This window comes from Rutidosis leptorrhynchoides, chromosome 4, assembly GCF_046630445.1.
Source record: "Rutidosis leptorrhynchoides isolate AG116_Rl617_1_P2 chromosome 4, CSIRO_AGI_Rlap_v1, whole genome shotgun sequence".
NCBI lineage: Eukaryota > Viridiplantae > Streptophyta > Magnoliopsida > Asterales > Asteraceae > Rutidosis > Rutidosis leptorrhynchoides.
In genome coordinates, this window is record NC_092336.1 from 529,675,392 (window position 1) to 529,686,432 (window position 11,041).

The following is an 11,041-nucleotide window of genomic DNA, read 5'->3' on the forward strand; positions in this document are numbered from 1 at the left end:
TCTATGAATCATCATCTTCCATTAAAAATTTAGCATGACTTACTGTAATATAATCACGTTGGCCTGACGTCATTATATTATACTAACTCATGCTTCAATTCCCAACACTACTTCAAATCATACATAATTTAAACTTGAACTTTACAGAATATAGAAACTAAAACAGTTTCCTTTATGATGTGATAAAGATATCGCAAAGAGATAATTAATTGCTGACAAGAATCGTTATAAAGATATCTTCAGAAATATAGAGGATATTTATAACGAAAGATACAGTGATATCTCAGAATTTCTTAGTTCCAATGATGAGGAAAATTCTTTTGTTTCCTCTGCATTTAATGCTACCATATCTGAATCATTGGTTATCAATCCGAGATGGTTTCAAGAAATTTTATTTTTTAGATGATTAAACGCTGATTGTAATCGTCAACGGATCTAATGGTTAACGAATAGGCGTTGTTGATGATAATTTCGGTGGTTTGATGTGATAATTCATCATAGAATACGAATGAATATAATTCATGAATGTAGTGATCTTTAGGAAGATAACACCTGCTAAAGCTTTACTTGAATTCTGGTATGTTAATTTCAGAATGTGTAATTAAATTTGTATGAAAATGATTGTGTATCACAGTGAAGGCAGTGAGTATAATTAATGATTTATGAATCGAAATTGAAGAATGTACAGTGTATTTATGTGAGATGTAAATATTTCTCGGGTATTACCTACCCGTTAAAATATATTCACAATTAACAGTTTTTACAATCTTTATGAAGATATACGTTCATATATGTATTCTTCAGATATAATCATGGATTTAATGAGTTATTATATATTAAACTCATTTGATTTGCGGTTTGGAAAGAGAGTAAATAATCTCCAAAATCTTAGAGATTTCATAATTGTTGCGAAATATTTCGCTAATGAAGTTATGAATCAATACATTCATCGTTATACTTGATTTATTATGAAATGGAGTTTATTGTGCTGAAGCAGTGATTAACAATTGTTAAGTCATTAGCGAAGGGTGTACATCATAGCATATTAGTGATATGAATTAACCAAGTAGTACATACTAGTTGAGATTCTCACGTAATTGCTTAGTACGACAAGATTTATTATTGTTCCAAATCATATATATATAAGGTATACATATATAATTCTTCACGAAGAATGAGTCAATACATCTTAACTCTTTATTGCTAATATTCCTTGGTATCTATGGGGCGTATCATGTTGATGTTTGAGGTACTCAGTGTGTTGTTGAGGCGGGGGATGCGAATGTTGTTGTTGATGAAGCTGATGCTGTTAGTGGTGATGTTGATGGTACTGATGGTACTGGTGGTGATGCTGGTTATGCTGCTGGTGCTGCTGCTGGTGTTCGTAGGTTTCGCACCAGATTTTCCAGAGCCACTACTCGAGCGCGAAGCTCGTTGACTTCTTCTATTATTCCGGGATGATTAGTGGTTGGAACAAGGGGGTGAATAAGATCTAGAATCTTCGATATTATATATTCGTGACGGGATACCCTGGAAAGAAGAGAGAAAATGGTGTTTCGGACTGGTTCGCCGGTAAGCGCTTCAGGTTCTTCGCCAAGAGGTGAATTCGGTTGGTGGAAGGGATCACCTTCTTCTTGTCTCCATTGATTGAGTCGGCTACGAACTCATCCCCAATTCATCCAGAATAGATGATGGCTGATTGGTTCGTTCGTTCCGGTTACGCTGCCGTGGGAGCTTGAAGAGTTTGAGAAATTCATATTATATGTTTGGAATAGGGTTTGATATGAAATGGGTATTGAATACCGAATGATATATTCGTCTCCTTGAATACGTATTTATAGCAAAAAGATTTCCGTAATTTACGGAGGAAATTTAGGATAAGTGGTAGACAAAGTTTATAGACATGATAATATATGATAAGATATGATGTGTCATCCATTTATGTAATAATGGTGGTATGACGTGTTGAGATTTGTAACCAGATATTGATTAAAGAATTTCAATTCGTATACTGTGATAACCCAATAATATTTTCCGGTTCGTAAACCGATGCATAAAGGCATAAGATACGTGAGTGTTTGAAGTAGTAGCAGGAGCTTGTGGATGAACCGTTATCTTCAATAACATATAGAAGTTTGATAAACTTGATAGGTCATAAGTTTGAAAAAAAAATTAAGTGGAATAAAGATGAATATGATATAAACGAAACACTTTATTTTATTAAGAACAAGGCTTTAAACAAGCCTTCTTATTACACGATTCGGGGATAGAAATAGTTTAACGCTTAGCCTTTGCATAGATAGAAAATAACTAGGAAATATTAAGATTGAAGTAGTCTTCATATTTCTTCTTCTCGTCCTCAACCTCCTTCATAAACTTCTCAAACTTGTCGTTCTTCTCCTTTTGTTCCTCATAAAGATACTCGATGTTATCATAAAGATTGGAAACATCATTGTTGATTACATGGTACTTGTGGTCCCTCATAGAAAGTTGATTATTCACGCGGTTTTCCTCCATCTTCAATCTAAAGTCAACATCTTCTCTTAGGTAGGAGAGATATTGCTTCCCCCATCGGGCATTTCTTGTAAGGGTGCAAACCAAAGTCCACATCGGTCATGGGATAAAACAAATGTATGTATATAATCTCTTTCTTTAGCTCAGCATTTTCCTCCATGAGCTTCTTGATCGCTAGGTCTTTTTCCTTCATTTGAGCATCGATCCTTGCAATATGGCGAATAAGGTCATCGGTAGTTTTTCGCAGATTCATGAGCTCGTACTTGGCATCAACTTCATCGTAGGAAGGAGATCGGGATCTTTTCTTTGACGGCCCAGTTTCTTCAAGACATTTCCTCTTGTCTTTATTCCTTGGGGTTGGATAGTATTCAGGAGACCCATGTAACTTTAGAGTAGTATTTGGGCTATAATTTGGTGAGGGAGGACCACCAAAGTCATAAGGTGGACTTTGGACTGGTCTTTCTGTGGAAGACCTTTCAGTATCTTTTTCGGTTGGCTTGAAAAGATTCATTTTGGTCGTTTAATGATAATTAGACATCCTAACATTAGGAAGGATATTTTGATTAGAATCTTTAAGCATAATCGTTAAGATTATGGGGCAATCCTAAGTGCTTTAATTCTAAGGCAGGAAAGGTTATAGTTTCCTAGATTGCTAAGGCACCCTAGCTAACAAGTAAGGCACACATAAAAATGCAATCCTGGTTCTCTATAACAGCCTGGTTATGCTCTGATACCAATCTGTAACGTCCTCCCAATAGGGTCTAGAAGGAACGTCACTAATATCAAAACATACCAACATATTATAATAAACGAGAACAATACTAAATGATGAATTTAACTTTAATGAGTACGCAGCGGAAAATGAAATGTCGTTACAATGACAGGAATAACAATATCGTAAATGTTCACATGCAGAAGTAATAAATGCGATATCTCTTGATCCTATGTCCAAGTAGCATCACATAAGCAGTAAGTATAAGAGCTTGAATCAAACAGCACCTGAGACAAAACATGCTAAACTGTCAACCAAAAAGGTTGAGTGAAGTTCATAGGTTTAACAAAAAGTTTGTCGTTGTTTTAGACCACAAGATTTAGTTTGTAAAGTTGATCTCCCGTAGGATCAAAAAGTTATGCCAATGCGTGATATTTAGACTAAACGTTCAAGTTTGCCCCATGACAAGTTGTGTCTGTCCTTGTCGGTTTAATTTCATTATTAAGTAATACAATGACTTGGTCAAATGTATCGGGGACGTTACTCCCGATAGGCCTACCCCCAATAATTAAGCATGCCGCAGCAATTAAAAATATCGCTGTAGGGACTTAGTCGGACATAGCCGGGTATAGCATAGTTTAACAGTTTGGTACTTGTGTCTAAAGTGTAAAAAGTAAAAACAGCATGTGTCTCACCCCAAGTAAAAGTAAGTAAGTTTGCTAGCAATTAAAGAGGGGCTATGAATTCACCTTAGTAAGTAGAGAGAGAGTTATTCCTCGGAATAAAGAGTTGAACGAGTGAGCAGGAAAGTCAACCTATTGACATTTAAGAGTAGTTAAGTGTTTTGCCCATATTTAAGTTTAAGTATGTGTTTAAGTATAGTTTGTTTTACTAAGTTTCTATTCCTAGTAAGTTACTATTTTTATAAAGTTTCCATTTTTAGAAAGTTTCTTATTTTACTAAGTTTCTATGACTAGAGAGTTTCTACTTTTATCAGTGTTTTCCATTTTAGGATACTTGTCGTATTAGATAAGCTTCCAATCACCCCTTTCCCTTCGAATGGCTAATTTAGATCTAGGGGCTTGAGCCATAGGACCCTTTAAATTGGAAATCCAAACCCTCTGCCTAGAATCTCATAGAAACCATTCATCAAGAAAGTTCGAAGATCTATACATCTCTAATACATATCCCAAAATGTTTTTATGTTACAATATAAGTAGTAGGTTATAGGTGCTAGTAATAGTAATAGTGCATACATGTTATTTATTTTATTTTTAATTGCATATAATTTATAACATTATTTACATGTTTCGGTAAAAATAATAACCGAAGTAAAAAGTAAAAAGTAAAAAAAAATAAAAAGTAAGAAAAGAATACTTACTAGTAGTAATTCTTCAAAGAGAGAATGAGAGAAATTTTGGTGTGAGTTTGAATGAGAAATGAGGGGTATTTATACTTGAAAAAATTAGGTAAAATAATTAAAATAAAAAGAAATATTTTAATTCTTAATGGGATTTTAAAATTAAAAAGTATTAAATGTTAGGTCATGGGATAATGCACAAAATAAAATAATAAAAGTAGTTTTTCCATTACAAATTTTTAATTAAAAAGTAATTTATTTATTTATTTATTTATTTATTTTTTCATTTATTTTAAGGATTTTTTTTATATAAATAAACAAATTGATTTAATGCTTTTCCAAGAATATTTGTCAATAATATTTTATTTTTTATTTTTTTTATTTTTGTTTTATTTAATTAATAAATACAAATTTTGCATAAAAATAATAAATAATTCGGTATTTTGTATTTTTAATAATAATTATGATTTTAATTATTAAACTATAGTTTTAGTTAGTTTGTAAATATTATTACATTTATATATAATTGGATTTATTATATAGTTAAATATATAATACATTAACTAAATAATAAAAGTGATACAAAGTTTATATACTTAGTTAAATTATGTCAAATTATATAAATTAATAATATATTATTTATTTAAGCGTACATTGTTGACTAAAAATTACTATTCGGTCAATATTTAATTGTATATAACAACCCTTAATACATATAGTCAGACATATAACCCTAGGGTTAATTCAGTAATTTAGAAGTCGAAAAGTGAGGGTTGTTACAATTGCTGCAGGCGGGTGTTGATCAGATAAGGAAAGACAGGGAGGACGCGGAAGAGGCGCGTAAAGCTGCGGAGGTGACTGCGGCTGAGACAAAAACCGCATTGATTGATGAAAGGAAGAAAAACCACGAGCTAGTGGGGGCGGTTGATCAGGCGAAAGGGGAGACCGAGCGTCTACGGGTAGAGCTTAAAAAGGTGCGCAGGGAGAAGGATGACGCGGTGACTGGCCACGAACTGGCAGAGGCAGACTTGTTGAAGCTTCGCACCTCTCTTCCTACCATTGCGCAAAAGGTGATGGACTCGAAGCCCGTATCTGAAAAGTTCAATGCCTATGTCGATGCGGTGAAGGAGCATGACCACAACAAGGTGATGCTAGAGGTGATCCAAGGATGTGGCCTTACGCCACCGTACCCCGAAATTGTACAGAAGTATTTGAAGGAGGGTACAGCTGCGGTGCTACTTGAAGCTGAGCAGGCCATCCAGTCCATCCCAATCCCCTTACTGAACGATTTCGCTGCGGACCCGAATATGTCACTTGATGGCTTCCTCAAGGAAGAATTTTAATTTGAACGATTAACTAATCGTTCGCGCCGTAAGTCCTATGTTTAGGCAGGCAATGTGTAATTATTATTTTTGTTGAGCCCTAAGTCCCTTGTTGGGCAGGCATTTATTACAATTTGTATGTGTAATAACTTATTTTGCTATATATTTTCGTATTATGCATGCGTTGTTGTGTATTTCATTGTTTATATATCGCGAATCAAAACAAAATGTAAACCGCATGCCTATGCGCGTAAGTTAACCAAAACTCATGCGCATACGCGGGTACTGCGTAAAATAAACCAATACTTTAGCAAATTTACCCTTAGATTTTTAGACTCAAAAGCTACTGCGTTCTTGCTTTGTCATGTGCTAGAGGTGCACTTTAGCTGTATGGTAAGCAACGCAACTAAAAACAAACCAATGCTTTTATACTTAAGAGTTCCTCAAGCAAACCAATGCGAGAGTAATTACGCACAAGCAAACCAATGCTTGTATTTTTAAGTCGACTTGGCAGCCATCTAGTCTGCGTGGCGCTTGGTTAGGGAAAAACCAATTCCCTTTACCTGCCATTTATGTCTAGCCTTGTAACCAAACAGGCTTCTACCGCGCGGGGGCTAGAGGACACCCCTTAAGTAGGCAGGAACCGCATACAAAAAGAAACATACATATAGAAAGTGTATGCGCGAGTAAATATTTTAATTGACATTAATCATAATTACAACCGCGACACATCCAAACGGAAGGAAATTACATAGGAAAAAATAATGCGCTAAAATATTTGGAGTGATCAGGTCCAACCAGCTACATGTAACATTTTTTCAACAACGTCGCATGCCAAGTGCGCTTCACAGGTTTTCCATCTAATGTCGCGAGATGGTATGCCCCGGTGTTGCTTGCTCCCACCACCTTGTATGGACCTTCCCAACAGGGGCCCAACTTCCCAGTATCTTCCGCATGACTTGCGTCATTTTGACGCCAAACTAGATCCCCGCACTTATAAGAGCACGAATGCACACGCTGATTATAGTACTTTGCGATTTTTTTGCTTATTATTAGCTTCGTTAATCGCCACAGAGATTATGCGTTCTTCCGGCAAATTAAGATTTTTCCGCAAAGCTTCTGAGTTGTTTTGCTCATCAAAATTCTGTACGCGGAACGTTGGTACCCCAATCTCTGCGGGTACCACAACTTCTGATCCATATACCAAACTGAACAGAGTCTCACCAGTGCTTGCTTTAGGTGTTGTTCTATGCGCCCATAGTACCTTTGGTAGATCGTCCACCCAACCGATGCGACCGTGGCCTAATCTACCCTTAATTCCAGCTACTATATCTCGGTTGGTGACTTCGCACTGGCCATTCGCTTGCGAATGCGCGACAGACGTGAACGTTTGCTTAATATTAAGCCCCGCGCACCAACTTCGAAAAAGATCCCCCACAAACTGCGTTCCATTATCGCTAACAATTTCGTTTGGTATGCCGAATCGACAGACAATGTCTTCCCATACAAAATTTCGCACTCTTTTTCCTGAAATTGTTGCCAGCGGTCTTGCTTCCACCCACTTTGTGAAATAGTCAATTGCAACAATCAAAAACTTGATGTTTCCTGCGTGTGCAGAGTATGCGTAAGATTTTGATGTAAGTAGCATATGGTAGAAAATAAATGATTATATTACCTCGGCCTTTTGGAAATGGTCCGACTATGTCAATTGCCCATTTGCAAAATGGCAATGGTGAGGAGACTGGAATCATTGGATGCGCAGGTGCTCTGCTGATAGGTGCATGTATTTGGCAGGACTCACAGTGTTTAACTATGCATGCGGTATCTGCGTACATGGTAGGCCAATAATAACCCAACCGCATAATCTTTGACACAATAGATCTGTGCCCTGAATGAAGAGCGCATGCACCCTCATGCACTTCGCGTATAACCTCCTCTGCTTCGTTTGGACCAATGCACCTTAAATGTGGTCCTAAATAATTCTTTCGATACAGGACGTCACCCTCAAGGGCATACATTGGTGCCTTGGTACGAACTTTCTTTGCTTCAACAGAGTCTGCGGGTGATGTGCCATCCCGCCGGAAAGCAATGATGGGTGTCATCCACGTTGAGCTGGATTCCTCAACAGGTGCCACTAAGGACATCATAACAATGGATTTCGCGTGTAGTTCTTCTATGGGAACTCTTTTCCCCAGATGATCAAAGGCCAATGCAACCAATTTGCTAAGCGCATCCGCCTTCTTGTTTTGCCCTCGCATTACATGGGAAATTTGAAAAGCCTCAAACTGTTCAGCGAGGTTATGAACTAGCGACAGATATTGCTGCATGGCTATGTCATGTGCTTCAAAATCTCCACTAACTTGGCTGCATACCAACTTTGAATCCACATAAGCGTGCAACACTTTAACATTTAATTTATGCGCAATCCGCATACCTGCTAACAAAGCTTCGTATTCTGCTTCGTTGTTTGTAACAGCAAAATTAAACCGCAGCGCATATGTATGCTCTTCGCCATCCAGGTCAGTTAAAATTATGCCTGCACCCGCACCAGCGGCGCTGCAAGCACCATCGGTGTATAACTCCCATGGTGTTAAAATTGGTGCGAGCATATCCTGATGTTTAGCCGATGCTTCAACATCCGCGGGTAACTCTGCTAGGTAATCCACAAGTATTTGACCTTTAACCACGCTTCACGAAGAAAAATTTATTTCGTGTTCTCCTAACTCCACTGCCCATTTAACTATTCGGCCAGAAATCTCAGGCTTATATAGCACCTAAAAGAAAAATGATTTGCGTTAGTAAATGCGGTATTCCCGGACATTGCCGCAAATTAGGTATTTACCAACCTGTTTGATTGGCTGATCAGTTAGAACCACAATTGGATGTGCCTGAAAATACCGACGTAAACGTCGCGCTGTATGGACTAGCGCATACACTAGTTTCTCCATTGGTGAATAGTTTACTTCGCTTACTGTTAGCGTCTTGCTTACGAAATACACCGGCATTTGCGTCTGAGAAAACCTCAGTGTTACGAAATAAATAATTCATATGTAAACAAATAGAATAAAAATAATGGATTACCTTTCCGCGGTTCGCGATGAACCGAGCTAATAGCTTCTTTTGATGCCGCAAGGTACAGCGTAAGCGTTTCTCCTGATACTGGCACGGTGAGTGTTGGTAATTCAGCAAGTAACTTTTTCATTTCTTGAAAAGCTGATTATGCTTCCTGAGTCCATACGAAGTCTTTTTTCTTTAAACAACTCTTCAAAGTATTGAAGAATGGCAGCTGCCTCTCTGCGGCTTTTGACAGAAACTGCGTAATCGCCGCGAGCTTCCCGGTTAGACTCTGCACGTCCTTCTTTGTTCTTGGGGATGGTAAACTATCAATGGCCTCAATTTTTTTGGGATTTGCCTTGATTCCCCGCGCCGTCACGACATGACCTAGAAACTTGCCTTCCTCTTCCCCAAAACTACATTTGAGCGGGTTAAGCTTCATGTTGATCCTGCGTAAAGACGCAAATGTTTCTAGGATGTCCGCAAGCATTTCTTCTCCGGTGTTACTTTTAATTACCAAATCATCGACATATGCTTCAAGATTTCTCCCAATTTGGTGCTTGAAGGTTGCGTCAATTACGCGCTGATAGGTAGCTCCTGCATTCTTTAATCCGAAAGGCATCTTAGTATAACAATAAATGCCCTGCGGCGTATGAAAAGCAGTTTTGTCCTCATCTTCCGCAGCCATGAGGATTAGGTGATAACCCTTATACGCATCCAGAAAACATTTGTATCGAAAACCCGATAACAATTCTACCTTCCAGTCAATCTCCGGGAGAGGGTAATTGTCTTTAGGACACGCTTTGTTAATGTCCTTAAAATCAACGCACATCCGTCAGTTACCATCAGCTTTTTTCAGCAACACAGGGTTAGCAACCCATGTCTGGTACCACACTTCCTGCAGAATGTTTGCTCTGACTAGGTTATCAACTTCTGCGCATAACCAATCACTGCGCTAACGGGCCATGCGCCGCTTCTTCTGCCTAACGGGTGTAAGTGACGGATTAACATTCAACTTATGCTCCGCAATATCCCGCGGGACCCCCGTCATGTCTGATTCTTGCCATGCGAAAACATTTGCGTTAGCGGACAATATACCGTGCAATTTAGCCTTAGTTTCGGCTGACAAGCCCGCGCCGATTTTGATACGCTTATCCGGATGCAGTCGGTTGGCTATGACTGTACTGCTTTGAAGTTGCTCTCCCATGCTGGGAATGCTTATAGGCACAACTGAACCACATAACTCGGTTGTTTGATGTGACGCGATTGTGGCAACTCCGCCCATTGTAGGAAACTTAATCAAGCCATGCACGACCGATGGTATGATGTTAAAACGCCGTATGAAGTTTCTCCCTAGTAGCGCATTGTAACGCGAAGTCAAACGAACTACATAAAAGTTAACTAACTCGTGCCTGATCAACTGCGGGTTCTTATCATCCGCAAGCTCTACTATTAGCTCTATCCGGCCTAGCGGCCATGAGCTTTTCCCAGAGAATCCTGATAGCGTAATATCGGGTTGGCGTAACTGTGCTTTGACTTCTGCGGGAAGAAAATGATAGTAATGCTCATACATAATGTCGACACCGCTTCCGGTGTCAACATGCATACGTTTAATCTGTATTCCGCAACTAGGAATGCGACACTTGATGATAATTGGCTCGTTAACTGTGTCGATTGACATCACAGGAGGGAATGTGATTGGGAGAAGTTCCCAATCCTGGTGGTCATTGTACTTTCTTCGCTGGCTAACTTTCTCCGCGCCGACCATATTAATGGTTATATCGGCATTTTTAGCTTTATCTGTTTTCTGCCATGCGAAAGATTTGGTTTTTGAACCTTCTTCCGCAGCTTTTCCCTTATCCTTCTTTGGTGGTTTCAAGTGATCTAATTTACCTGCGCGCAGTGCTTCCAGCACTCGTTCCATTAAGTTTTTACACCGATTAGTGTCATGACCGTGATCGTCATGGAATTCGCAATACTTTGTTTTATCCCGCTTACCAAATTCTGTCAGCGGAGTTGGAACCGCAAAGGTCGCGCATACTGGCTCGGTGGCCAAAATTTCTTTTGGTGTCTTAGACA